We start from the raw sequence: 27,293 nt of genomic DNA on the forward strand, positions 1-27,293 counted from the left end.
TCTGGATTGTACGAAACTAAAAAGGAAGAATGGACCTAGTCTCAGTTATTTTGTGACCTCAGTAAACTTTTTCTTGCTGAGTTTCTGGCATTAATTGTTAGTTTCAAATTCTCTTCAATGCAGAGTGATGGAAATGGTCCCATATGGGCGGCTTTGGCTCAGTGGGTAGAGTCGGCCGTCTATCAATCGGAAGGTTGGCGGTTCGATCCCATCTCCAGCAGTCACATGCCGAAGTGTCCTTGAGCAAGACACTGAACTCCGAATTGCTCCCTCTGTTGTTCAGAGGTGTGTGATTGTGAACAAATGAGATTAACTAACTCTGATGGTCCCTCACTCTAGCAGCCTCTACCATCAGTGAGTGAATGGGTATGAATGGGTGAACGTGACGAGTAGTGTAAAAGTGCTTTGAGTGGTCAGAAAGACTAGAAAAGCGCTATATAAGTACAAGTCTATTTACCATTTACCATTTAGAGTGAATAGACGATAACTCATAGCTTGGCTACCTTGGATTGAAAAGTTTTGGTCCATCAACAAGGATTTTGGGGTCATTTATGCTCCCCGTATGTATGAAAAAAGATCTGTTTCTGTCATAATTCCATACGTTATTTGTGTTGGAATCAACAATAATACATTTTTATGCATGTGCAATATTGAACATAAATGTTACCATTTGATGCATTGTACTAGAGTTAGCTTGAATCTAATTTACATCTGCAATCCCTTAGAAATGGACGCAGTTTACAGACGAATGGCTCCGTCCATATCTGACGTAAAGCATGCATGAGCCTTAAGACGCCAGAAATGATCACTTATGGTACCAAAATAAGACGACCAAAATGCTGGTGGGTCACAACCAAATGTTTATATCTACAGTTTGAGGTCACACGATCACAGTTTAACCTTGTTTTTTTCACCATCAGTGCAGCGTCTGTTCTTGAAAATGTTCTAACGTGACGGACGTTTGGAGGTCTCAACGATCACTCAATCCCCTCTACCTGCCAAGTGGCTCCAAAAGGAAAAACCAAGAGGTAGGCTTAGTGTCCAAGGAAAGAAAGTGGTGCGAGGTCAAAGTGATAACACACTACGAAGAGACATCATCAGAGTGCCTCATCTCTGAGGAGTATACTCTGGGATTTTCCACAGCTAAGAGCAGATATACTCGGTAGAGGAAAAGGGAGTGAAAGGGAGTGAAGTTTCACAAATCATTGCTATAAAGACTGCAGACTCCAAGGTTACCCAACCGAGTGGCCATTGAGGAGACCACAGCAGCTGAGTGGAGGAGGATTAGGGAAAAAAAGGATTGAAAAGGGAAGGGAGGAGAGGAGAGAGTGAGAGAGGTGAGTGGAACAACTGTGTGTTCATACCTCCCTCTGACCTCCTGTTCTGCACCGTCAACGAGCAGTAATCCACGGAGGATGAAGATGCAGGGAGTGGCTCACTGTGCAGGAAAAAACAGTGACAGGAGTGTTTTCAGAGTGATGAGAGAGGTCTGATTTGTTTGGCATGATTACAGCAGAAAAATGTTTATGGGGGCTCTTCTGAAGGGATTATAAAAATGATTCATCGTCCTTCCTGCAGTGTGGGGGCGATGGAGGTATGCCCACCCAGTTCCTGCTCAAACACACAACTTTTTAATGCAAACTGTTCATCCATTCAAAATGGATTACAGGTCAATGCTAAGGTCCAACTATTCTATGAAGCAATCAGTGATGAAATCAGCTGCATTATTCCTCTATGGGCCCTTGCAGCAGCTAGAGTTTTAACGAGGACCAGAGGGAGAGCACACATTACGCCTATTTTAAAATCTTTACATTGGCTGCCTGTTGCTTTTCGTATTGATTTTAAAATTGTTTTACTAGTTTTTAAGGCACTGCATGGCCTTGCACCAGACTACATCTCAGAGATGCTTTTAGTATATAAACCAGGTAGGTCTCTCAGATCCTCCGGCTCCTCTCTTTTAGCTGTTCCTAAGAGCAGAACTAAAACATTTGGTGACGCTGCTTTCAGCCACTACGCTCCCAAACTATGGAACAGCCTGCCGGAGGATCTGAGAGGAGCTGATGGAGATATTGAGACTTTTAAACGTAAACTAAAAACATATTTATTCAGTCTGGCTTTTATGTAGGGTTTAACAATTTTATTACCTACCTTTTATTAGAATATTGATTTAAATGTTGCTTTATTATTTTAGTAATTTTAACTGTTATCTTATTCTATTTTTATGTATTTATTCATTCATTTATTTAATTTTATTTATCCACTCAGTTTTATTGATATTTTTCAGCCTTAGTTTTATTTTTCAACTCTTATCCTTACCTTTTAAATCTATTTATTTTAACTATTTTTATTTCTTAATTTTGATGCTTTAACTTATTTTAATTACACATATTTTATTTTGGTGTGCATTGGTCTCTATTTTATTTTATTTTTATGTTGTTCTTATTTTTAATTTGTATTTTTATTAGTTTTATTATTATCATTATTATTATCTTCCACTAAAATGTCTTAGCATTGTCTCATTTCTGCTTCTTTCTTGTTTTCAATCGCTGTAAAGCACTTTGGGTTGCATTTTATTTGTATGAAAGGTGCTATATAAATAAAGCTTGATTGATTGATTGATTGATTGAAGGATCAGTCAACGCTTAGATGAGAGAACAAAGTATTGAGCATTATGTTGCAATTGACAAGATAGCAGTCATATCAGAACTTCCTATAAGACAAGATCATTAGATGAGTTCTGCTGCACAAAGAGCTGACTGTGAGACAGTGTGTTGGGTAAAACCCTAGACTGCATACTAGACGATGTAGAAAAGGATGGATTGAAAGGGTGAATTCACATATAAACCAAGTCCAAAAAAGTTTTTAAGAAGAGTTTTAAAAGATGTCACATACTCCGCAAGCCTCATCTCCTCAGTAAGATCATTCCAAAGTTGAGGGGTCCTGATACAAAAAGCTTAATCCCCTTTCAATTTGAGCCTAGACTTTGGAACAACCAGAAGTGCCCCACCTGAGAATCTAAGGATACGATTCCTGCCAGTCGCGGGTTCAAATCCCAGCCTGGATCATTCGCTGCAAGTCCTACTCTCTACTCCTCACACTTCCTGTCTCTCTTCAGCTGTCCTGTCAATAAAAATGCCCCAAAATATAACTAGAAAAATGAGAACTCTGATTGTATTTTTGTTTCAGACACTTCTTGAACTGGATGAAAGTCCTGCATTGTTTACGCTTCCTGAAGAACACATCGTGTATCTACAGAGGACGACAGGAGGGTGAGGTAATTCTGTGGGTTATATGTTTATTATAATGTGTTCCATGCAAACTGTGAAAGAGAGAACCCTCCACAAAGTCTTTCTGATATTTTTAAGATGTGCAGTTTATGTTCTTTAGACTCTGCCACAGGCTTCTTCTGGAGCTCATAAGTGTTCTGTACTCTGTGTCAAACTGAATCTCGGTCTGTGTTTAGACTGAGAGTGTGGCCTTCATTTTGCTCTCTGTGTGTCAGGAACATACAAAACACAAAACTGATCATTATCATGTGCCAGCCGTGCTTTCAAATTGATTTAAACTTACAAAGTCAGATCTTCTTTAGACAGGTAAGACTGGATCTGGGAGGCATAAGAGAGAGAAATGTATAAAAAGAGGCATGGATCATACTTTTAAATGAATGTGGAAACATATGGATTCAAGTTTTCTGTGCACACTCTGGTGGCCCTGAAATAAATGTTACTCGTTTAGATATAAATATTCAGGGAGATTTTTACATAAGCAGTCCTTATCTGGAGTGCAGCAGCTCATTAAACTGCAGATTACTCTGTTGAGTCTGGAGATTGGAAAGAAATGTCTTCATGTTGATAAATGTTAATTGATCTTTCCTTCACCATGCAAATTCTTAATTTCCGTGGCATTGCCCTTTAAGGAGGCTGCACTCTCCGGAGTGCAGCTTCTGAGTCAGTACTTCATCTCATGTATAGACACGAGCAGCCGCCGCCTTTGCCACTTATTGAGTCTGAATGCTGCACATGCTTCATTTATTCTGTTTCTCTCTGTCTTTAATACCCTCGACCTCCTCTCCTCTCTCAGACCGGCGTGCAGCTTCACCCCATGCTCTTCCTCGGTCCTGCCAGCAGTGAAGGGTTTTTTGTAAACAAACGATGATGTCCAGTTTGATTTATAATCCAATGAGAGCTGGCAGGCTGGACTGTTCCCAATTTTGCATCACCGAGCTCCAAAAAAGATTAGCTATGGCTGACTTTCCCTCTCTTCTTACCCTGTTCTTGTGTTTTTTGTCTCTCTGGTCTCCTCTGCAGCTCTGGAGGCGCTCCCCTGAGGACCACTTAAAAGTGCACATAACCACCACATCCCTTCAAACCGAGTGTGTGCTTGTTACTTTGAATACTCTTAAACAATATGACTATTTGTAAGCATGATTGCATGCATCTGATTTCACTTGTCAAATAAGATTATGTGCAGTTGTGTTCAGCTCATGCACACATTGACCTACAGGGGAACAACAAGCCACGGAGATAAAAAACTACCCAAAATAACCCAGATTAAGATGAAAGCCCCTGAGAGAGACTCAGAGTGAGTGCACTGGTATAATCAGTGTTTAAAATGTAACTTTAATCATAGATTTAAAACATATTTGAGCTTAAATTAAGTTAATTATGTCGCTTATACTGCAGTTGTTGATCGGTAACATTGCTGCAGTACTCAAGTCCAGGACTTTGACTCAAGGCCAACTTGAGTCCCAATTTTCAGGACTCCTGACTTGACTTTGAGTGATAGCTTGGACTTCGATTCATGCACTGATTGCATCCCGACTCAGAAGTTGTAGAGGAATACATGGGTTTATATTTTGATTAGGATTGTTTCATGGTCTCTAATAATTATTCACTGACATAATCAACCTTTTTTTATATATCACCAAATCCAAACAAATGCTATCCTCAGACTCTTTCCAAACAGAGCAGGTCTAGACCGTAATCTATGTTCTATTATTAACAAAGACCCAACATCAAGACAGGATAAGATCCAGTCCCATCTTACAGACAGGACTCAGTCTGATCTCATCTTAATTCCACCATGAGCAGAGCACTTTGCAGCATTTAGCAAGTTACAGTGTCAAGGACAAACTTCCTTTAACAGGCAGAAACCTCCAGCAGGACCAGCAGGACCAGACTCATGTTAGACACACTTCATGCAACCAAGTAAACACTGATTAGCAGGTAATATTTACTCTCCACTATTGAAATTTGTAATATCGATACCATTGAAGTTCATTTGTTCCATTTTTGGGTCAAAAAAACGCAACTGAAGTAATGCAAACAAATGAAAGGAAAATACCGTATTTTTTTACCCTCTTATTCCTACTTTGTTCAAACGACTAGAATAAGAAGTCCACATTGTTTGACGAAGCATGCTAGTCCTCACTTAGTGATACAGAGATAAATATATGTGTGTGTGGGTGGATGTTTGCACACTATTCAAAGAGGTCAAGAGCATCCATATGGCAAATCAATCATTGTGTTTGCGTGGTAAACAGCTCCAAACGGCTCACCCTTTACTTTTGCCCGACTTAGTCTAACATATATGTGGATTTGCACACAATCCTCACAATCCTCAGCGTTCATGTTCTCATATGCAGTCAGCTTTAACCCTTTAATTTATGTGCATTCTTCACGTGTTTCCTCAACGATAGCTCACTGAAGCCTCGCGTTGTCATGAGCTTCACTAAGTTATATGGGGGCTGTTAAGATGGACCAGGCTGCAGACATGGAGGGTTTATGAGAGGTGCACTGTGTGCAAGCATCTGTTACAACACGGAGTCTGTGAAAGTGCTGAGGGGAAAATTAAAATGATTGAGATTAAAGTAGTTAATTTTTGAAGGGCATCTTTACCGCATCTAAGAAAGAGAGATTGTACTTTATGGAGCAGGATGTTGGTAAACTTTGCAAAACATGCAACATGTTTCTAACTTACTACTGATCCAATGAGACAAAAAATACCAACAATTAGTTTATCTAAGTACAGAGTGCAGATTTTTTCTACTTAGCCTCATTGTTGCACTGGGAGACATGTTTCCTCTTTACTATGAGCACTAGCATGTAATTTATCATGGCCCCTCTAAAACAAACCTCCATGCTGCCGTTTTAGAAGAAATTATGTTTGCATGCACGCTGAAAATAATACCCCACAAATTAACTATTTTCTCTCCTTTGAGTTACGTTAGTTACAAGATACAGTAACTGGCTGTTTCATGAAAATATCCAGTCTTTCTCCAAGATGATATCTTTATACATCGGACTTCCACCAGATCCGTGTCCAGTCCATCTCCGATCCACTACAGGATCGCCGGACAGCTGGAGTCATGCGACTGAGGTTTTCCCACAGTAATTACTGAATCAAGGATTCTCCTCCTCCTCTCCTCCTCCATGTTGTCTTTCTGGTCCTCTGAAAACCTCTGACCTGTTGACTCCAGGCCTGCCTCCGCTCATCATGAAGTTTTTTTTTTGTTGAAGTTAAGTGAAATACGATCTGGTGATAACACAGAGTGTTTTATTCTGAAAATTAACCAGATGTTTTCATTTTGTTTTGGTGCTTGACTTCCTGTCCCGCTCCATCTGCTCTGTTGGGATTGATGAGTCGTGCTCCGGCATCCGACAAAAACAGAAGTCTTGAGTATCTGATCTGGAGCTCTGACCTGCCGGATCAGAGACACAGCCGGAATGCAACGAAGCAGATCCAGTGGAAGTTAACACATTGACGAGAATGGAAACCTATCAGATCTAGTGCCGTGACGGATCGGAGATGTACCAGACACGGATCTGTTGGATTTGGCTGTAAGCCTTCTTAAAGATCCATCACCTCAGCTGACAGGGATGCATTTGGTACTCAGCAACAAACTTGAACAGGAATCACAAATAATCATAGAAAGAGTAACAGTGTGGGTTTTGCCTAATTATGGACGTCAAATCAACTCTCTCAGATGAACGCGTTGATGGCTGTATTTTGTCATTTCTAAACAGAATTGGTAATGTTTTCATTTGCTGATTTTAAGTCCAACAAAAAATAGAAGTTGCTTCGTTGGAAATTGATAAGAATCAGCACAATCTTTCCGGCTATATTTGTCTATATTTGTATATTTGCATAACACCAGTTAAGTGCAGAGTAATTGTTCAACAAGACATTTAATGTGACATCTAATATTTCAGGATGAAGCTGAATCGGACGCTGTGTGTTTATTTCTCAACACCATAAGAGGGTAGTGACCGTTTAAGAGGCGGTGTGGGTGAGCTGCTGCACACTGGCCTAATTCCCTCCATTACGACGTACAGTAAAAGTACCTTTGCAGTGGTAAAAAAGAGTAAACGCCTCACTTCTCCAGTATATAAATGCAATATATGGGCTGGCTGGTATTTCCCAGTGGACAGGTTGGTCAGCTTGACCTCTGTTAAAGCTTCCGTTTCTGTCACCAGCAGCCTGACTGAAATAAATTGGCTTCGGTCTCTATGGGGGAGTTTGCTGTAGCTGCAGACCTGAGGCCGTATTGGTACAGCCGCAGTCTCGCCAGGGAGGTCTTTGTGTGTGTGTGTGTGTGTGTGTGTGTGTGTATTTGTGTATTTGTGTGTGTGTGTGTGTGTGTGTGTGTGTGTGTGTGTGTGTGTGTGTGTGTGTGTGTATCTGTGTCTGTGTGTGTGTGTGTGTGTGTGTGTGTGTGTGTAACCCTGACCCCACACAAGGTGTTTGTATGAATTGCTGTGACCTGGGAGACGGCTGCAGTGTGTATGTGTGTGTACGTTTCTGTGTTTGTGTTGAACCTGTTTCCAGTGAAAGCAGAATGTTTGAATGACCGTGACCTCTGTGTCTGCAACAGTGTGTGAATAGGTCTGTAATTGTGTGTGTGTGTGTGTGTGTGTGTGTGTAAGTGTGTGTTTTTGTGTTGTTGACCTCTTAATACTGTGTGTGGGAGTGAGGAGGGCGGTATTGTTCAGGAAGCATAACTGAAAGATTGCGGTGTGTGAATAACTGCCCACACATCCCCAGGTTTCATCACCCGGGTGTGGTGATGCTGATCGAGATCACACACTCAATAAATGCAGTGAAGGAAGACCAACGCTGTGTTGTAAGTCCAAATGTTCTTCTTTTAACTATCAAATTGTTGCTGTTAGAATACAGTGCACAGGATGTTTGACATTTGGAGTATTGATAGATACTACTCTCCTGAAATGCATCACAGACAAAGAAACTGAGGATCTGCTCAGAGCTGAAACAAGCAAAGAGAGATACAGCCAAGAGTAAAACACTAGGAATGCATGCAATATATATTGATATCAGGCCAATAGGTTATCGGCAGGATATAGGGGATTTTTAAAGATTCATTATTGCAATAATGTAATTTTACCCGATAAAAACAACCAATAAAAGATACAGAGAAGAAGAACAGCAGCAACAACATCCTGACAAGAAGGAGGATGTTATTCTGTTTCATAGGACGATTACGCGGTTGCAATTTACAAAATGTACAGCAAGTATTCAGAAGAAAAGAGTCCTCAAGTTTTAACACAAGTCAACTGAAAAGTCGTCACAATAATAAAGATAATGAAGAAATATGAATACTGCAGCTAGCATTAGCACCATTAAAGCAGGACAATGCTCCATGCCAGACAGCGAGGTCAATCAAGGTGTGGATGAAGGACCACCACATCAAGACCCTGTCATGGCCCGCCCAATCTCCAGACCTGAACCCCATTGAAAACCTCTAGAGTGTGATCAAGAAGAAGATGGAGGCTCACAAGCCATCAAACGAAGGAGTGGCATAAAGTCACCAAACAGCAACGAGGAAGACTGGAGGAGAGCAAGCCAAGACGCATGATTAATTTCTGAACTCTTCCTAAGTTCAAACATTAGTGTTGGGTTGTTTAAATATGAATATTAATATGAACTTGTTTTCTGCACTGCGTATTTGCCATATTCTGCAAATAAAAGCTCTAAATGGTGATATCTTTATTTGGAATTGGGATACATTTTGTTGGTAGTTTATAGATTAAAACAAAAATGTAAATTTTACTCAAAGACATACCTATAAATATTAAAATCTAAGAAACAGATCATTTTGAAGGAGTCTCTTTTTTTCAGAGCTGTAGATGCATCTTTGCTCACTAAATCTTGCAGAAACTACACTTTTAAAATACAAAAATGGGAAAATATATAACAATAACCATATCATATCAACCACCAGGAGCAAATTATTATCGGTTATGGAATCATCTAAATAAAACTGTATCATACATTCTTAAAATTTTCATCTTTTGTTTATATTTGGCAACAAGATTCAAACTTTGTTGATTTTTTATCAGGTGTAGTCTCATTCATTCATTAATAACACTGCTGGCTTAACTTATAGAATTAAAAGTGTTGTTAAAAGACCTTATTACCAAACATACAGTGATCATCGGACTGGGACCTTTACTATGGACCTAGATTCATTATACAAGGGAAAGGCAGACGGTAGGATAAATGGCTCGATGGTGAGCTTCAGGTCCTACAACAGGTCGCGTTACAGGATGAACAAGGGATGCGAATGATCTTAGTTTTGTCTGCAAAGGACTTAAGGTTTAATTACAGAGTGACGCTATTTAAGGTGCCAGGTCTTTTAAGGTGTTTACTTAAAGTCTCAGTAGTTTGGTCCTCTAGGACCTAATCAGATGCAATAACTACATATTTAGCATTTTATCTCTCCCTGGAGAACATATTAGCAATACGGTTGGAAATGTCGTCTCTCTCCTTCAAATCTATTTCCAGGTCCGAAGTTCCAAGCAGATGGAAAAGAGATTTTTAGATTGTGTGTCCTTTCTCAGAATAATAGCTGGCTTCACAACAAGCCCCAGAAGGATATCTATATCATCATCAGTGACAGCCAGCAGGTTTAAATACTGGGATTTAACCTTAATGTGGACGAAAGGATTCAGGGAAATGTGACAGGAATCCACTGACTGCTCGTTCAGATCCGTCAATCTAGACCAAAGTGTGCGTAGAGAAACTTCCAGACCCACTAAAGAAACTCAAAGTCCTGTAAAATGTTTTCTTTCATCTGGATTTCTCACCATATGGACGCTGTTTTGAGGCTTTTCTTCCGGAAAATACTCACAAAAGTAAGTGATTAAAATCAGGCGGAAAAGCCTGAGTAAACAAGGGAGCGAGTGGAGGAAAAAACAGAGACAGAGAATAAACAAGTGAGAGCTCAACAGTAACTCCGTCTTGGATGACCAACTGATGTATTTTCAAGTGAGTCAGATAAGATAAAAATGTTCTCAGACTAATTAGGGGGAAATTTGCTGGGAGAAAGAAAGATAAATATGAAGTAATTTCTCATGATGCTCAGAGAAGTAAAGGAAATCCTCAGAGACCTGTACGAAACTGTTCGGGCTGAGAGGTTGCTGATCTTCACTGTCATTATTCAGCACTTTAAAGTCAGGATGCCGGGGTACCTTTCAGCACAGACGAGAGGCCGCGAGGTGCAGACACACCGAATGCCAACTGTAGACTTCAGCCATGTGAGGGGAATCTAAATTAGGCAAATGCGATTCACCTCATCTTTACCCCATCTGGCACTAGCCCGAGCATGAGAGACAAAGGCTGGAAAGGAAACACACAGCTAGAGGAGAGTGTGTGTGTGTGTGTGTGTGTGTGTGTGTGTGTGTGTGTGTGTGTGTGTGTGTGTGTGTGTGTGTGTGTGTGTGTGTGTTTGAGGGTAACAGTAAAGTTTGGAGTAATGATTGGTTGTGTGGGAGCAGCAGTCTAATCCCATCTTTTGTCATGCCTCATTACAATACCTGTGCTTCCAATATATCTTTGTGTGTGTGCGTGTGTCTATTGTGTGTGGGTGTATTTGTGTGTGTGTTTCCATGGTATTCATGCTACTATATGCATATTTATCACAGGGATAGTCATAGGGCCAGATGGTGGAGCTCCACTGTGCATCTGGGCTGTCATCACATGCTAGACTGCGATGGCGAGACTCTATGTGGTCTAACAGTGTTCAGCAGCAACGGTAACGCAGACAGGGTCAAGTGGTTTTTAGTCACACTAAGGATGTTTGCAGGACTTCATTAAGTAATAATTACATGATAATGTGAAGCATATTTATGCACACTGTTGAGCATAAAAATAAGACAATCTTCATCTCGTGTTTTACTCTTGCTATCTTATACAATACCTTAGCGCCAAATCCCAACAAATGTTATCCTCAGACTCTTTCCAAACAGAGCAGGTCTAGACCGTGCTCTATGGTCTATTATTAACAAAGACCCAACATCAAGACAGGATAAAATCCAGTCCCATCTTACAGACAGGACTCAGTCTGAGCTCATCTTAATCCACCATGAGCAGAGCACTTTGCAGCATGTAGCAAGTTACAGTGTCAAGGACAAACTTCCTTTAACAGGCAGAAACCTCCAGCAGGACCAGACTCATGTTAGACACACATCTGCTGAGACCATGTTGGAGAGAGGGATAGAGGGAGATGAAGAGCGAGAGAGGTGATAGTGGTGAGACGGATAGTAGTAGTTGTAGCAGCTGGAGTCTGGCACGTCCACAGCAGCAGAGATCCAGAGGAACCTACAAGACAAGGAAGCTCAGGGACTCCAGACAGGTCTATGGTTAGTAACTTTAATGGGACAGGGAGAGTTAAAATAAGAGACAGGCAGAGAGATGAGAGAGGGAAAGACAGGATCCCAGTGTGTGAGTTCCCCTGACAGTCTAAGCCTATAGCAGCATTACTAAGAGCTGGTCCAAGCCTGAGCCAGCTCTAACTATAAGCTTTATCAAAAAGGAAAGTTTGAATCCTACTCTTAAGAGTAGAGAGGGTGTCTGCCTCCTAGTCCCTGACTGGTAGATGGTTCCAAAGGGGAAGTGCCTGATAACTAAAGGCTCGACCTTCCATACTATATTCCTCCACATGTTCTGTGAAAACTGATTTGCGATGGAAAAATCCTCAACTTTTGCAACTTACAAAACATTTCCAGAGAAGAGGCAGAGATGCCAAGAGAGAAATGGCAAGCAGGGGTGCATGGAGGGGGAGGGGCTTAAAGGAAGCCACAAGATTTGATTGGTTTAAGGATTTGACACGAAATACAGAAAGGAAAAGAGCTCAATTAAAATGAACCTACGAGACAAGGGAACTCAGGGACTCCAGAAAGGTCTATGTTAGTAACCTTAATGGGACAGGAAGAGTTAAAGTGAGAGACAGGCAGAGAGAGGAGAGAGAGGGAAAGACAGGACCCCACTGTGTCAGTCTAAGTCTATGACAGCATAAATAAGAGCTTGCATGTTTGAAGTAAAGAAGCAAACCAGTACTAAAATGGTTGCAATGAATAAGACTGAAACTACAGTCTCTTATTTGCTTCCTTACCACTCTGTTGTTGCTTATAGCCAGGATCTGTTCAGGAATTGAAACACAGATTATATTTCTCATTGATAGCCGTCGCCCCTGATTGAAGGAAGAATCAACCCATCTAATTAAGCATGTTTATATGTGGCAGGTTTATTGATAACGCAGCTCAATCCTCCTTCAGAAAATTTGGGACAAAGTGGCTGCTGCAACCATTGGACAGTAAATCTTAGGAAGTGTTCAAATAAGCTCAGGTTACATCTTATCATAATGTCTTCTTCCTTCTTAAAAGTCTATATCTTGATTATTTTATGCATACAGTAAAAATGCAACAAATCTTCACCCCCTCTCTCGGAAACAGAGATGAGTGAACATGAGCACCATCTCAAGCTGAAAAAATGACCTAAAAATGGAAGCCCAGTCTAATGTTTATAACGTCTGCAATAATGAGCCTTATTTGTATTTCCTCTGATGCCATAAATACAAGAGTCATGCATTTTCTTTGCCTCTCTAGACAAATTAAAGATACCATATGCAATTTTTGTATGACATCTCATCGCCAGATGTTGCTGCTTGTCTCCAGCTGTGACCTCTTATGCAAAAATAGGAAGTAAAGACAGCAGTACGAGTACAAAAAGCTTGATTATTAATGCACTTAAAGACTTTGTACCTCATTGTAAGGGATCATTTACCCTCATTGATTACAGTCTTGAGTTAAAACTTGAGAAATGAGCGTAGATGTCTTCTGTGATGTCTGTTTTATTTCCTCGTGATTGCCTGCAGATCATTTAATCATCTTTTCACACGTTGCTCACCCGTTTTTGTTTATTGTGCTTAAAAAAGGTCACAAAGTGTATTTTCCTGATATGTTGCTTTGCTGTTTCCTAACACTGTTTGCTTTAGATTCCTGATAAGACTAAAGAGGAAGTCGATGCACATGGGAACATGAGGTCATCGCTGTAAACACTCAATAATTATAATGACTGTTATTTTTGGAGCAGCCAAAGGTTTGATTGTTTAAGGATACAGAGGATCAAAGCTGTACACTTCTTGTTCTCCAGATAAAGGTCACACTGTGATTAATGAGTATGTTTATTTTCAGTTCATCTGGAGAGTGTTTGGAGAATGAGTATGAAAAGGTTACTTTGAGTCGTTCTTACATTATAAGGTCTTGATAAATGTGAAATGATTCATAACAGCTCTGTGTTTGAACAGTTAAAAGGATGATGAATCAGTCAAGTTATATAAATACCAGAAACTAAGCTTCTGTCATTGTGAAATAATGTCACCAAAATGTGGAAATTCACATTCACAGATGCAAAACGCCCTTCAGTTTCTTAAATAAATATGAAATATCTAACAATCTAAACTTAAAACTACTTAACGTACTTCCTATTTTTATCAACAATCAATAATTTTGTTCTTCGTTCAGAGTCTTTTCTTGCAAACACACATTTAAGTTCATCATGGCCGGTCTTACATGCTGTAAAAAGCCATGTATAAATTATGCCGGCTATATCGACAAGTTTGAGATGCTCTGGTGTTTTTTTGAGGCTATGTTGCAGCTACGTCTGTTTCCCTGGTGGTTTTTCTTTAGATGTTTAAGAAGCTAGTTTTCAGTGGTGCAGCGTCTTTCCTATACATCAGTGTCACTCATAGCGGCTGCTTGATTCCGATTGGCTGGACTGGTGTGTGTTATTTTTGTAAAATGATACATTGGCATAAAAAGACCCCCATGATTTTGATGCACATTGAGTATCAACATCTAAAAAGACACAGATTAAAATGTTATTGTTATAATAATGTTATTAATAGTTGGAAGAGGATAAAAAATAATTAACTACTATGAAAGAACAAGCACTTGATTGCAAATCTTTGAAATGTTTTGATTAAACTATTACAAAAACCTACTTCATATGTTTGACAGTTTAGAACAATTAAACCCTTGCTGTTCAACTTCTGTTCCATCCTGTCACTCTTTGCATTTGTTTTTTTTTATTGATGATGTCGTGTTTTCCCTTTTACAAAGCGTTGTAGATATTGAAGTTGTCTGCCATTTTACTCTCCACCTCTTCGTTTCAAGTTACCCTGACTTCCTTGGGACTTCTGAATGTGTCTGGGACCTCCACTTTGAAAGACACAGATTAATAATAAGTTGACACTAGTGTTGCCAACTCCTCAGTGAGGAAAGTAGCTATTGGCTGTCCTAAAAGTCGCTAGAAGTTGCTAAATGACGTCATCACTTAATTTGTATATTTGGAATTGTAATGGACGCTGGAGGAGAGACACTAAAAATGTTATGACTACAATTATGAGCCTACAACAAATCAAAGTAAAACATTACATTTTTCAACCATAAAATTTTCAAGATGTTTGTGTATACAATCTACATGAACTATCTAAAATGGACCAAAAAGAGACAGTAGGCGGGATCAGCCACCGGTGTCTTCGTACATGTGTGATACATTTGCAGTCTTGATGTGGAGGGGTGAAGGCCTCCTGCTCTGAATGCAGCTAGGAGGGACCCACAGCAGCATCCACTGCTCATTGAGAAGAGTAAGAACGAGACATGCTTTTTTTGAAAAAGAGTCGCTAGAGGGGTCTGAAAACTTGCTAAATATAGCAAGAAAGTGGATGACACCTGTCCATGCTTCAATCCAGAAGCAACCTGTGAGGCATACACTAGAGAAGGTTTCATGCAACCAAACTGGTCTTGTTGGGCCGAATTGTGTGTTGTTTGGTGTCTTAAAAACATGGAAATTTAATGCTAATTCCTATCCTTTCCACTTTTCCTTGCCTGTTCAGCTCTCTGTTACTAATTTAAATTCTGCCAGATACCTTAGACAACATCTTTGTGTCACAATTCAGAGACATCTTTGAAGCTCTTGCCTGTTCAGAGCTTTCCCTTTTAAATCCCAAACATCACATCTGGGCAAGATACGACTTGGATCAGTTTCATGCTGCAAGACAAATGTGCCAAATGCATCCCATCTGCATCGTCCTCATTGATTCATACAAACGCATCTTACTGGAAGGATTCCTGACATTGTGAATCAACAACAACAAAACCTAACTCAACATTTTGGAACCACATCCACTCCCCCCTTCTCGTACCACTGAATCACCTCTCCAAGGTCAGACCTGGGCTCCGCTCTCATAATTACCACTGAGGGTAATTAGTTTCCACAGCCCAAGGTCTCTGGCGCCCCTCTGCACACCTTTACTCTGTCACCTGGGCCCCGCCAGGAAAAATGAACGCCGGGTCGCCTGGGCCCTCATGATCCATAATAAGTTCCCCTTTGGAGTGGAGCTGGATTTGTGATTGTGATTGTGTGTGTGTGTGTGTGTGTGTGTGTGTGTGTGTGTGTGTGTGTGTGTGTGTGTGTGTGTGTGTGTGTGTGTGTGTGTGTGTGTGTGTGTGTGCATCACCGAGTGCAAGGAACATTACCAGGGAACTTAATGATGTCTCTTTCTTTTCCAAAGACAGTATCACAATGTCAATGTTGGGGGGAAATCATTAGCCTTCACACAGTTAATGAAAGTCAAAGATTTAGTCAGCCGTTGTAAAGAGAGGGGGGGAAGACTCGGGCCATCATTAATAAACTTCTCCCTCCTTTTATTTCCAGCCACATGTGGCCACTTTCACCAAGCAGCAACCTCCTGTCTCGAAATATGAAGCCAATGCGAAAGTGTTATACACTGCAATTCATAGAGCGTCTACTTGAGGCTGGCTGCAGAAACACCAGAAACCACATGCACACAAATTGAAAGAAGACGATCTTTGCAGCAGAAATAAAAATGTTTACAGACTGGTTCAAAAAACTGCTTGGGTCTATGTAGCTCATTTCTCTATCGGCACACACTGTACGGGGAGTGAATTTTGTGACTGTTCAGAAGACATTAAGATTACGAGTTTTTGCCCAAATAAGGACATGACTGACTTGACTGATGTAATGGTAATTTTGGTTGTGTCTATACCTCCTAAACCTCCCGCTCGAATACACAACCCTGTCCTGGTGCAGATACATGCAGCACACAGGGTGTGAAACATACCTTAGGGGGCATTCCTCAGGTATAAAGGTTTGGATCTTCCCTATGCTGTGGGTCTTTTTTCATTCTGACCGCTCGTGAATTGATTGACCTTTTCTTTGCAAAGAAAATAAAACCTTGTCGTCGGCAGAAGAATTTCATTCTTCACCAGTAACAGGAAAAACTTCCACAACAATTTTGGTGTCAGAAGTGGGATCCCTCACGCGATCGTCTGGGACAGAGCACAGTCAGGGACAGGCCATCCTGGGAGAAAAAAGATTTCTGGCCTACAACCTCAAATCTCTTTCTGAGAAGGGAGGATTGACCGCAGATGCCCCAGATCTTTGCCGCTGGGATTCCACAAATGCAATTCAGTGAAAACCCCCAGTAACAGGAAAAACGTCCACAACACTGACAGGCGGTAACACATAGTTCCTGTTGGCAAGGAGGCTCAAACCCTGCCGCTTTACCTCACACTAAGTTTGGTGGAGTTCAGCATTTCCAATATGGCTCCCGCCGACGATTGGCTTCAAAATAGCGCTCAGGAACAGATGGGTGACGTGACGGATACTTCGTCCATTATTTATACAGTCTATGGTGGGCACTTTCATCGCACAGTGATTCTGTTTTTCTCCTTCAAGTTTAGGAAGAAAAACTTCTGTAGCAGCTGCCAGCCAGCGGCCGCTTTATATACAGACATGTGAACATACCAGGAGTAAAGTGAGCACACCGGGGGAGTTTGTATTAGTCTACAAAATAACACCACAAGAGATTCTCTCAACACAACGAGGACGGTGCATAAATATAGTAATGCTGACTCGTGTCTTATCGCCACAGCTTCACAGTGTCTTTGAGAATCCTCCCAAGGGGATACACTCCGACCAGCACGTACTTTCTGCTGAAACAGGCCGTAATACACCTGTAATACCTGCCGTCTCCATGGAGACTCCCAATGTGTTGACTTCAGCTCTTTCCCTCTCTCTCTCTCTTCCTTCGCCTCGTCCCCATCTCTCACCTGTGCTGCTCTGAGTTTCACAGCACGGATTCGGCTCACTTCCATCATCCAGATCCCATCTGCCCTGTTCTCACCTCATCACTGCAGAAACAAGACTGTGCATGACTAGCACATGCCAACACACACACACACAAACACGCACACACGCACACACACACACACACACACACACACACACACACACACACTTCCCCTCCTTCCTCTAATGTCCACCACCATCTGCGTCTACCGCCATCAGCTCTAATGTTGCATCATAAGAAGCTGCTCATTTCTGCACATCAGACAGTAATGTTTACTCCATCACGTCCTCGCTCTTCCTCCTTCCTCCCCATGACCTCGCCACTCTCGCTCCTGCTCTCCCTCCGTTGAATCAGTGAAAGCTGGCAGAACACCTCGTAAAGAGCCAGTGATTAAGAAGAAAAGTATACGCAAACTTTGTTTAAGCTTCTGAAGAGCTTTGCGAGGTATCGACTGCCCTTCCTCTTCAACCTTACAGCAGCTTGATGTGGCTAAGAGTGAGGCATTGATCCCGAGCGTCACAGTCCGTCTGTGGATCAATGGCGAGGCGCAGTGAACACAGTTTTCCAGAGGTCAAGGCCGGATCCTGTGGACACTCTAAGGGCAGGTCTGGTTCTGCCGATACGTGTCAGTCAGGAGCCTCGCACAAGAAAAGCTTATCTCTCCTGTGAGACTAATGCAGCGGTCTACTGCACACATCCAACACACATCACCTACAGAAACACACACAACAGCACAGAACATACAACCTCTCCGAGCTGCAGATCGTTACTCTGTTTGGCTGCCTGAGCCCAAGCTGCTCTGAGCGATTCCCTCCTGCAGCGACCATTAAAAATGCCAATAGCTTTCTAATCAACATCAAGCTATTACACATTATGCATACAGTTGGGTATTGACGCGGAGGGAGGAATTTTTCCCGTGGAAATATCCAGGACATAAGATCAATGGAGCGATTCAAGGGGGCACTCTTGCATTAGAGTGCGTCGCTCTTTAATTATCTCCAGTGCAGATGGGCCTAACGAGGGGAAGGACTCTTAATTGAGAGGGGGAGGGGGGTTGATGAACCTCGGAGACTCTTGGCGGCAGCGTGCCCCGGCTTGCCGAGGCCAAATCCTCATTTCTGCACCGGCAGTCAGTCTCTCCCCCCATCAGAGTGAGGCTGTGGTACGATCCATGCGTGTCAATAAAGCTTAGCGAGTCGGATGAAGTGAGGAGGAGGCTGGTCGGTGCATTTTCTCTGTATATATTGTGTTGACTCCACTTCAACTCAAGTAGAGGGATTCTGCATTAAATACTGTTTTAAGTCATTTTCCGGCAATATCGATAAACTTTTTTACGTGCTTATTTCTCAGTGGATTGCAATAAATAAATCTGGTGTATGAAATCTAAACCTGTAAATAAATCAACTAATTAAACTGCCATAATTCCATCTCCTCTACCTGCTGCATCAATTTCAGGGTCATGTGGCTGTTTGCCATCTCGGCACACACAAGGTGGAAGCTGGGAAACATCCGGGACTCGTCGCCAGACCATCACAGGGATCTCTTGCCTCGGATTTCTTCCTGATAGAACAACATTTTAATTAAAGCGTGGCAGCCCAAGCTTAATTAACACCTACTTACTGTTCTTAGCGTGAATTTTTCACAGATTTCCAGCTTCCACATTCCCCCCCAAAAAAATTCACACTGTGACCAATTAGACAGTCTGATTTCTGCAGGAAGGATTTTCAACCCCAGGCAGAGTTCTCTAATGTGAGACATGTGCAACAAAGAACCTGACTGTGATGTATTCAGTGATTATTGAAGTGGATTTTATGATTAAAGGACAACTTGAATCTGGAGGATCATTCTGCAAAAGCTTCAAAATCTTCTAATGATGCATTTGATGCTTAAATTATTTTAAAAAATAAAATCCTTTGGCTATATTGATTGAAATGTCTACGAGGGGCAGAGTTTTTACTCAATTACCAAGCCAGTCATCACCGAATCACTCAAATATGTCAGTTTGCTTTAATAACTATGACCTGGACAATTTTTTAAACAACAATATGACTCTAAAGTCATGTGCTTTCCATGATAAGCATGCATCACATCCACTGGTGTGCCAAGAGTGACTTAAAGGCACCCAGGTGAGCTCGTTTTTTGGGCTGCAAGTTACTGTTTCTCATTTTGGTCCAATGCACAAAGTGATGGACTTTGAAGGAATGAAAGGACCCAAGCTGGAGAAGCTAGAAAACAACTTTCCTTTGAGTCTAGGAGGCTAACTAGCAACAATATTCTCCTCCCCCGCTTCTGTTGATGAATCTTTGTTTTACTTGATGTGAAATGGCGACCAATACGTGAGTGAAAAATCTAATCACCAAAAATGATCTAAGTTAAATGAATCCTGAAAACTCTGAGGTGCAGCTGTTGGTCGTATCTCAGCTGCAGGTTCAGTGGTTGGTCATTCGATCCAGCTCCAACAGTTAAGTCGCCCCTACAGGAAAGCTTACATTAGCAATTGGCTATCAAAGGTTAGCAGCGGTTTAAAACTTCACGCGGGCTGAAAAGACACATATTCCTGTTCTGATCGGCTAGCTGCACAACCCCACAATCAACATGTTGAAGTGTCCTTGGGCAAGACGCTGAGCCCAAAACTGCTCCAGGTGTCATGTTGGAATTGGTTAATACTGATGAGCACTTTAAATAGCTGCCTCTGCCATCAGTGTTTGCTTGTGGTGTGAATGGGTGAATGTGACTGGCGCTAAACAACCAGAGTCATTTCAAAAAGGTCCAAAGAAGAGTCATGCTGAGCTCATTTTTACAGATATGATTTTGTCCTTTTTCTAAAGAGTTAGAGCAGTGTGCAATTTTTGGTTTTGTGCGCCATATTGGTCCAAACATAAGACTCCGATTACAAGATAACCCCGGATTTTGAAGTGGCCTCTCTGTCTGAAAAACAGTCTGAGAGAATCTTGCAGTGGTCTTCACTCTTTTTGGGCTCACTACCTTCAGACATTACACTCTGTGACTCCATATATCCATTCAGTAACAGCTGTTTAATGTCTCTGCTGCATTGATGACCACTGTCTTACAATTTGCATCATAACTCTGCCTCTCTTGTGGAATAACTCCTCCCACTTTTGACCCACTTCGTTCTGGACGATCACTGTGTCTCTCCATCTTTCCCCTAATGCTGGATTTGTGAGTGACAGCTATAGCCTTGGTCATTAGGGGTATTCTTGCTTTACAGACAAGTGGTATGATAGTTTGTTTTTGCAGACCCCTTTCTGGGGTAAAATATTAGAAATAAGGGATTTGAGCTGTTGTCTGAAAGATGTCTAAAGTTCTCACAAAGATAAAAACTATTTTCCTCCCAGTCAGAAAGTTATGGTGCTGAACTGGACTCGCTCTCTCCCCACCCATCCTCTCGTCTGGACCGCCATATGCTGCTGTTGCTGTTGTACTAAAGTTGTGCAGGAAAGTGCTGCTCCAGCAGTGTTGCGACTCGAGGCAGGAAGCAGTAAGCCAGCACTGGAGAAGCTGCAGGAGCTCATGCATTGATCAGCAGCTGTTCTCTCCTATTTTATTTCATCTCCATATGTTTTTCTCTGGCTGTTTGTTTTGTTTTTATCTTCTTTCTTTATCTCTCCGCCTCCACCACTGGCCACCTCCACTCTCTGGCTCCGTCTTATTATTTCTTCCTCCCGCTCGCCTGATATTGCGTGTTTCCACCCTCGTGTGCATGCATTAGGTCCCAGGGGGCACATTTCAACCCCAACATTACTAACTGGCTTTATGAGGCGATAATAGTCCAGCATTTACTCATCCTGCTGTTAATTTTAGCTCCTTTTAATTAATGATTTTTTTTACTGTTATTCCATCACTTTATTATGTGTTTTGCAGCCTCACTGTGAAGTAATGACCTTCCTCATCGGCGCTGAGCCAAGACATTTTTTCCCCAAAGCGATAATCTCATTAGAGTCAGGGTGCTGATGATTTATTTGGTACAGTATGCGTGCGGCATGGAACTTTGCTTTTCCCGTTTTATCTCTTGTCTTGTTTTTATAGAACAAACATCATATGCAGGGAGTTTTCCCATAATTGAATGATGATTAAAATTAAAACCTGAGGCCATGAGAGCACTTCAGCTGATCGAAAACCCATGAATGTAAAGTACATACAGGCTGCAGATGCACTCAGAGGCTCAGCACGCTGATTGAGTTTGTGTTTGGCTCGTTCTTATTATGCAGGATCATTTTTTCTCTCTCTCAACAATACTGAAGACACTTCTCCTTTGAAGCTCTTATCTCCTCGGACATCAAAGGTTTCCACTAAACTGAGCAAGCCTGGGTCTACTTCCTCTATTCTTCTCAAGGAGTTCTTTGTAGCAGGCTGTATCTCTGACGTCTCTGCTTTTGTCAGAGAAAATCTAACTTTCTGCTCTCAGATGTCTCAGTCTGTTGGGGATTCATTTAAAATCCCACCAGTCGAGACAATGGAACCAATAAATGTTAAAAAGTGCTGGCCTGGGATCAAAACCCAGCGTGGCATTTCAGCAACAAATGGGCCCATTTTAACCCATCGCCAACACAACACAAATGTAAACATAAAACGTTTCAGATGAACCAAAATGATGATGAAATGGAAAACAGAGCACACTGTACCCTAGAGGCCCTGAGACATGTCTACAATGATGTAAGAGGATCTTTTAGTGTCATATCTCCTCTGTAAGTCCATAATAGATGAATTAATGTTACTGGGCCATGAGAAGGCTGGATGTTGTCCCTGATGTGCTGTCAACAGAGTTTTAAATCCTCAGTTACAGACACCAGAAAAGGCTTTATCCCTCGTATACCACACTCCCTGGCTACAGAAAAAAAGAACTATTTGTTGATGTCGTTGTGCTAATTTACAAGCCAAAACTACAGATTTTACCAGGTTGTAACTCTTCGCTAAGGTAAAGAAGGTTTAACCAATACCTCAAGGTCGTAATCTCAGTAAAGCCATCCGTTGGCGTCTGAAGAGGCGTAATGAAAGCCAAAGATGGCTGTTGCCTTACTGGAAACATTGATCAGACTATCTTCCTGCAGCAAATGTGGAGGTGAGGCCAAAACCTTGCCACCTTACAATGCACCCACCTGTCATTCAAATAAGCCCCGCCCCTAATTATATCTAAATATAAACAACTTTTGGCCTGAATATAATCAATCATCAACAAAGGAATGATGTACAGACGCTAAAACTGTCCTTTTTTAAAATTCATAGACTGTTTATTAAAATGGACATCAAATGAGCGCTTTAGCTTTGAAGCCTCCTTGACGTCAACACAAAAAAAACCTGTAAAATTTCTGTCATAATTAGTTCTTATCATGCTGATTTATGCATGACAAGTTTAATTTGAAGTAGTTATTTAAATGTAAAACAAGTGGTTGTGACATCATGATTGACAGCTCTGTTGACCAATGAGGCTCCTGCAGCACTGTGTGCTCCGGATTTTCAGAGTCAAGGAGGATAAGTGAGAGGAAACGCAACAAACACTAACGCAAGAGTCATTGCACTTGTGACGCTAGCTTCGGTGCAATTCTTTAGTTGCACAAGTGCAACATGTCAGCGCCAATGGAGGCGGTCTTTAACTTCAAAGCTCACAATAGGCAAAATGAAGTAAGGTTGTCCATTTCTAATATGGGCTTTGATGGAGTTTAATTAGCCATATTATTTGGCTTACATAAAGTTACTTTATTTTGGCATGTTGAATTCCTGTCTTCTGCCATGTCATTGCTGATGTAACTAGACCTTTGCTGCATGACCTCAATTAACTAATTAGTAAGGCTAATGAGTAAAAGTGTAGAGATACAGCACAATAGTCACTGTTTTCAGTGTTTCATTACACACTGTGTATTCGCCTCTGAATATCAGATTTATATGCAAAGCAATATATGATTGTTTGAGATGCAGGATGAGCTGCTGCTGACATTTCTTGATATTAACTGAACCTTGAAAAGCTGCTTGGCACCGCTGTGAAAAAATCTCTGGTGATTGCTCAAATCCGTATTTATACAACCCGCATCTCTTCAAGTATCTCTCCTCGATCCTCTAATCCCTTTATCTCTGAGATAGTACTTACTACAGTGACAGGTGAGACAGCCTCCAGATTGACTAAAGAACATTTGCAGAGTTTTTTTTTTTCTCTCTGGAGACGATAACATTAACACTGTTTTCCTCTAAGTTGTCGGAGTGAGAGTTACAGCGAACCCCCTGGAGAGGATCAGCTCTTTCTCAATACAGTGTTTATCTTTCAACTAAACTAGGAGCCTTCAGACACACGCAGGCATGCAGATTCTTGAGAAGAAGCACATTCAGATTCACACACACACACACACACACACACACACACACACACACACACCTGGAAGCTAAATTATCCCTGAAGCTTCAAAGTGCACACACAAACACCAGCATGCAGACGTGTAGTGGAGTCACCGGTTGTGAGGAGGGCCTGTATTTTCGGCTCAGCCAGGGGTATTGTTGCAGGGACGCCGAGGCATTAAAAGGTGGCCCAAGGGTTAATATCGAAGGATGAATGAGGCAATCTGCAGCTTTACATAACGCTGAGGAGAGGAGAGCGACTTGGCACCATTTCATGGGTCACTACATCTGCAGAAATTAGATTGGAAGCCGTTTTCAGAGTGCCGCGGAATATCAAGGTGTGTGTGCGTCAACTATGAGGGAGAGTGTGTGAGTGTGAAAGCCAACTCAGCAGGGGACGAAGTCTGCAGAAAGCAGCGAGGGACTCAATCATCAGTAACAGCATAAGCACTCCAATTTATCCATTGAAATCCATCAAAATCACTGCATCCAGTCCCAGTTGAGTCATCAAAGTAAATCAAAGTGTTGGAAAAATAGCCTGAGAAATTGCTTTTTGGCACCTCACGTGGATTTCACAAACAGAGGTTAATTACGTTTATCTGTGCCGGACAAAGAGCAGAACTAGCTGCCTGAAAGGACACTCAGGAGACTCTGTAACAAAAACGTCCTCACTCTCTACTCACCTGATGGGGCAGCGTAGTCTGTGGCCTTGCACTTGAAATATGAAGAGCTAGATAACACTCTCTCTGCTTGTTTCTGGAGGATGGCCTGTAGTTTGGTGTTTGGATTTTCTGCTGGAGGCAGATGGCGAAATATGAAGGGAGCAGAAGTCTTTCAACTAAGAGAGCCTGGGTTCAGTCCCCATATCCCACGCATATGACACTCTCAGCCAGTAGACCAGGTTTGATTCCAGTGTGAAAGCATAGTGAGTTGATAAGATTATAGTATGGACTGCCTCATGCTTGGACCAGCTCTTAGTTATGCTGCTATAGGCTCAGACTGACAAACTGGGATCCTGTCTTTACCCCTCTCTCCTCTCTTTGCCAGTTACTTTCTTTAACTCTTCCTGTCCCATTAAAGTTACTAACCATAGACCTTTCTGGAGTCCCTGAGCTCCCTTGTCTCGTAGGCTCATTTTAATTGAGCTCTTTTCCTCCCTGTATTTCATGTAAATCCTTAAACAAATCAGGTCTGGTGGCTTCCATTAAGCCCCTCCCCCTCCGTGCACCCTTGCTTGCCCCTTTCTTTCTTGGCATCTCTGCCTTTTCTTCTGGAAACATTTGTAAGTCGAAAAGTTGAGGGTTTTTCCATTGAAAATCAGTTTTCATAGAGCATGTGGATGAAGATAGTATGGGAGGACAAGCCTTCAGTTATCAGGCACTTTCCCTTTGGAAGTATCTACCAGTCGGGGACTACGAGGCAGACACCCTCTCTACTTTTATGACTAGGCTTCAAACTTTCCTTTATGATAAAGCTTATAGTTAGAACTGGCTCAGGCTTGGACCAGCTCTTAGTTATGCTGCTTTAAGCTTAGACTGACACACTGGGATCCTGTCTTTCCCTTTCTCTTCTCTCTGCCTGTCTCTTATTTTAACTCTTCCCATCCCATTAAAGTTACTAACCATAGACCTTTCTGGAGTCCCTGAGCTCCCTTGTCTTGTAGGTTCCTCTGGATCTCTGCTGCTGTGGACGTGCCAGACTCCAGCTGCTTCAACTTCTACTATCCGTCTCACCACTATCATCTCTCTATCTCGTTAACATCTCCCTCTATCCCTCTCTCCAACACGGTCTCAGCAGATGTGTGTCTAACATGAGTCTGGTCCTGCTGGAGGTTTCTGCCTGTTTAAGGAAGTTTGTCCTTGCCACTGTAACTTGCTAAATGCTGCAAAGTGCTCTGATCATGGTGGATTAAGATGAGATCGGACTGAGTCCTGTCTGTAAGATGGGACTGGATCTTATCCTGTCTTGATGTTGGGTCTTTGCTGCTAAAGTTTGAGAGCATAGGAAGAAGTTTTGATTTACTGTTGCTGAGATACTGGTTCATCGCTCCTGTGGGGAAACTTGTTTTGAACCAGATTGCTGACCACATTCAGCTACTTTTCAAACTCTCTGAGTCAGCTCACAAAGCTGTGAGATGTGAGGTTGTGGCATGAGAAGCACAGATAAAGTTCAGCTGGCACGATGGCAAAAACCTGAGAGAGGTGCAGGATGCCTCAAGGAAGAACAAGGGTGCAAGACCTGTTTGCATCCCAGCAGACGGCTTGAAGGAAGGTAGATCTAGAGAAGAAAATCCCTCTGCAGCGCAGAGAAGGTAAACAAAGTGACTAAGAAAGAGACCCCCGAAACTAAATTGTTCAGTTTAACTTGTCATATATACAAAAACACATCCTTTTAGACCCAGATAATACTACAGCATGAAGATGCTTTCCACATTGTGACAACTCTAAGCATGTGCCAAAGCTCCTTTATCCTGTGAAAGAGTGAGATTTAAAGGAAATTGCTTCCTGTTTTGAATACACTGAATATCCAGTTATTCTCATCTCTTCTTTCTTATGTCTTTCTTTGCAGCACAAAAATATCCAGCACTGGGATCAGACAACAGCACAGCTGTGCTAACAAGTGTTGCTTAAAATTGTTGCTTCCTCTTTGAACGCAGTGACACAAAAGCACATGTCTGAGTATTTTCTCAAGCTAACTGTGACTCCAGCAGCAGGAGTTAGATGATTATGTTTTTATGCAATCTCAGACACATGATGGTTAAGTCTCTGTGTTGAATCTCTAATGATGCACATGCAGCTCTTATATCAGACTTTCTTTGTGTTGCAGGTAGACCGATATAACTCACTGACATCCTGTGCAGAAACATCCATGTGATATATCAGCATTAAATTTCCTCTTATGAAGTGATCATTATCTTGTGATGCAGCACACATAATTAGTCTGCTGTGTTTAAAGCATGTGGAAAACAGCCAAGGTGGAGCTCAGGGGAGTTCAGATATGTTACCCTCTTTGATCGCCTTAAAGGGAAAGTTCAGTTTTTTTTAAGTGTGGTTGCATGAGGTGTTTATTTGTCAATAGTAGCTTGGCTTTTTACAGTAATATAGGAGCTCATTTTAGGGCTATCTTTTCTCTCTCTTCAGACATCACACTCTGTATTTCTTGGTGTTTTGACTAGGGATGGGCATTTCAAGCCAAAATACTATTTGATTATCATTCGCATCTATTCAACAATTATTGGTAATAATAGTCCCAATCCAAGTGTCGTCTTCCTTCTCTTGCTTGAGAAAATCCTCTGCTCTTGTTCTATGTTTTGTTAAACTTTTTCTCACGTCTGGTTTCTTTCTATCATCTAGAAAATGATAGAAAAAGTTCTGCAGACTTCTTCTGATTTCTTAAAAGTCCTTTATTTGTGTTTTCTTATCTCAATGCTTCACATCCTTTAATGCTTCTTTACCTCTATATTAGCAATAATTTATGTTCCACTACTGTTTTATAA

At 41.6% G+C, this 27,293-nt stretch overlaps 1 long non-coding RNA gene across 15 annotated transcripts in view; it reads right to left on the reverse strand.

Moving 5' to 3' along the window:
- LOC117820642 overlaps positions 1-27,293 on the reverse strand; it is a 151,219-nt gene that overhangs the window by 99,529 nt on the left and 24,397 nt on the right. For 7 of the 15 annotated variants that reach the window (XR_004632796.1, XR_004632792.1, XR_004632799.1 and 4 more), the window contains exons 4-5: positions 3,571-3,605; positions 1,365-1,438 (exon numbers count right to left, since the gene is read on the reverse strand). The exons of 4 other annotated variants lie outside the window; for them this stretch is intronic. This is a non-coding gene — a long non-coding RNA (uncharacterized LOC117820642). Of the gene's footprint in view, positions 1-837; positions 1,007-1,364; positions 1,439-3,570; positions 3,606-27,293 lie in introns of those variants that run through there. 4 more of the 15 variants (XR_004632801.1, XR_004632804.1, XR_004632797.1 and 1 more) reach the window with 3 other exon arrangements.

The sequence above is a fragment of the Notolabrus celidotus genome, chromosome 10 (assembly GCF_009762535.1).
Source record: "Notolabrus celidotus isolate fNotCel1 chromosome 10, fNotCel1.pri, whole genome shotgun sequence".
Classification (NCBI taxonomy): domain Eukaryota; kingdom Metazoa; phylum Chordata; class Actinopteri; order Labriformes; family Labridae; genus Notolabrus; species Notolabrus celidotus.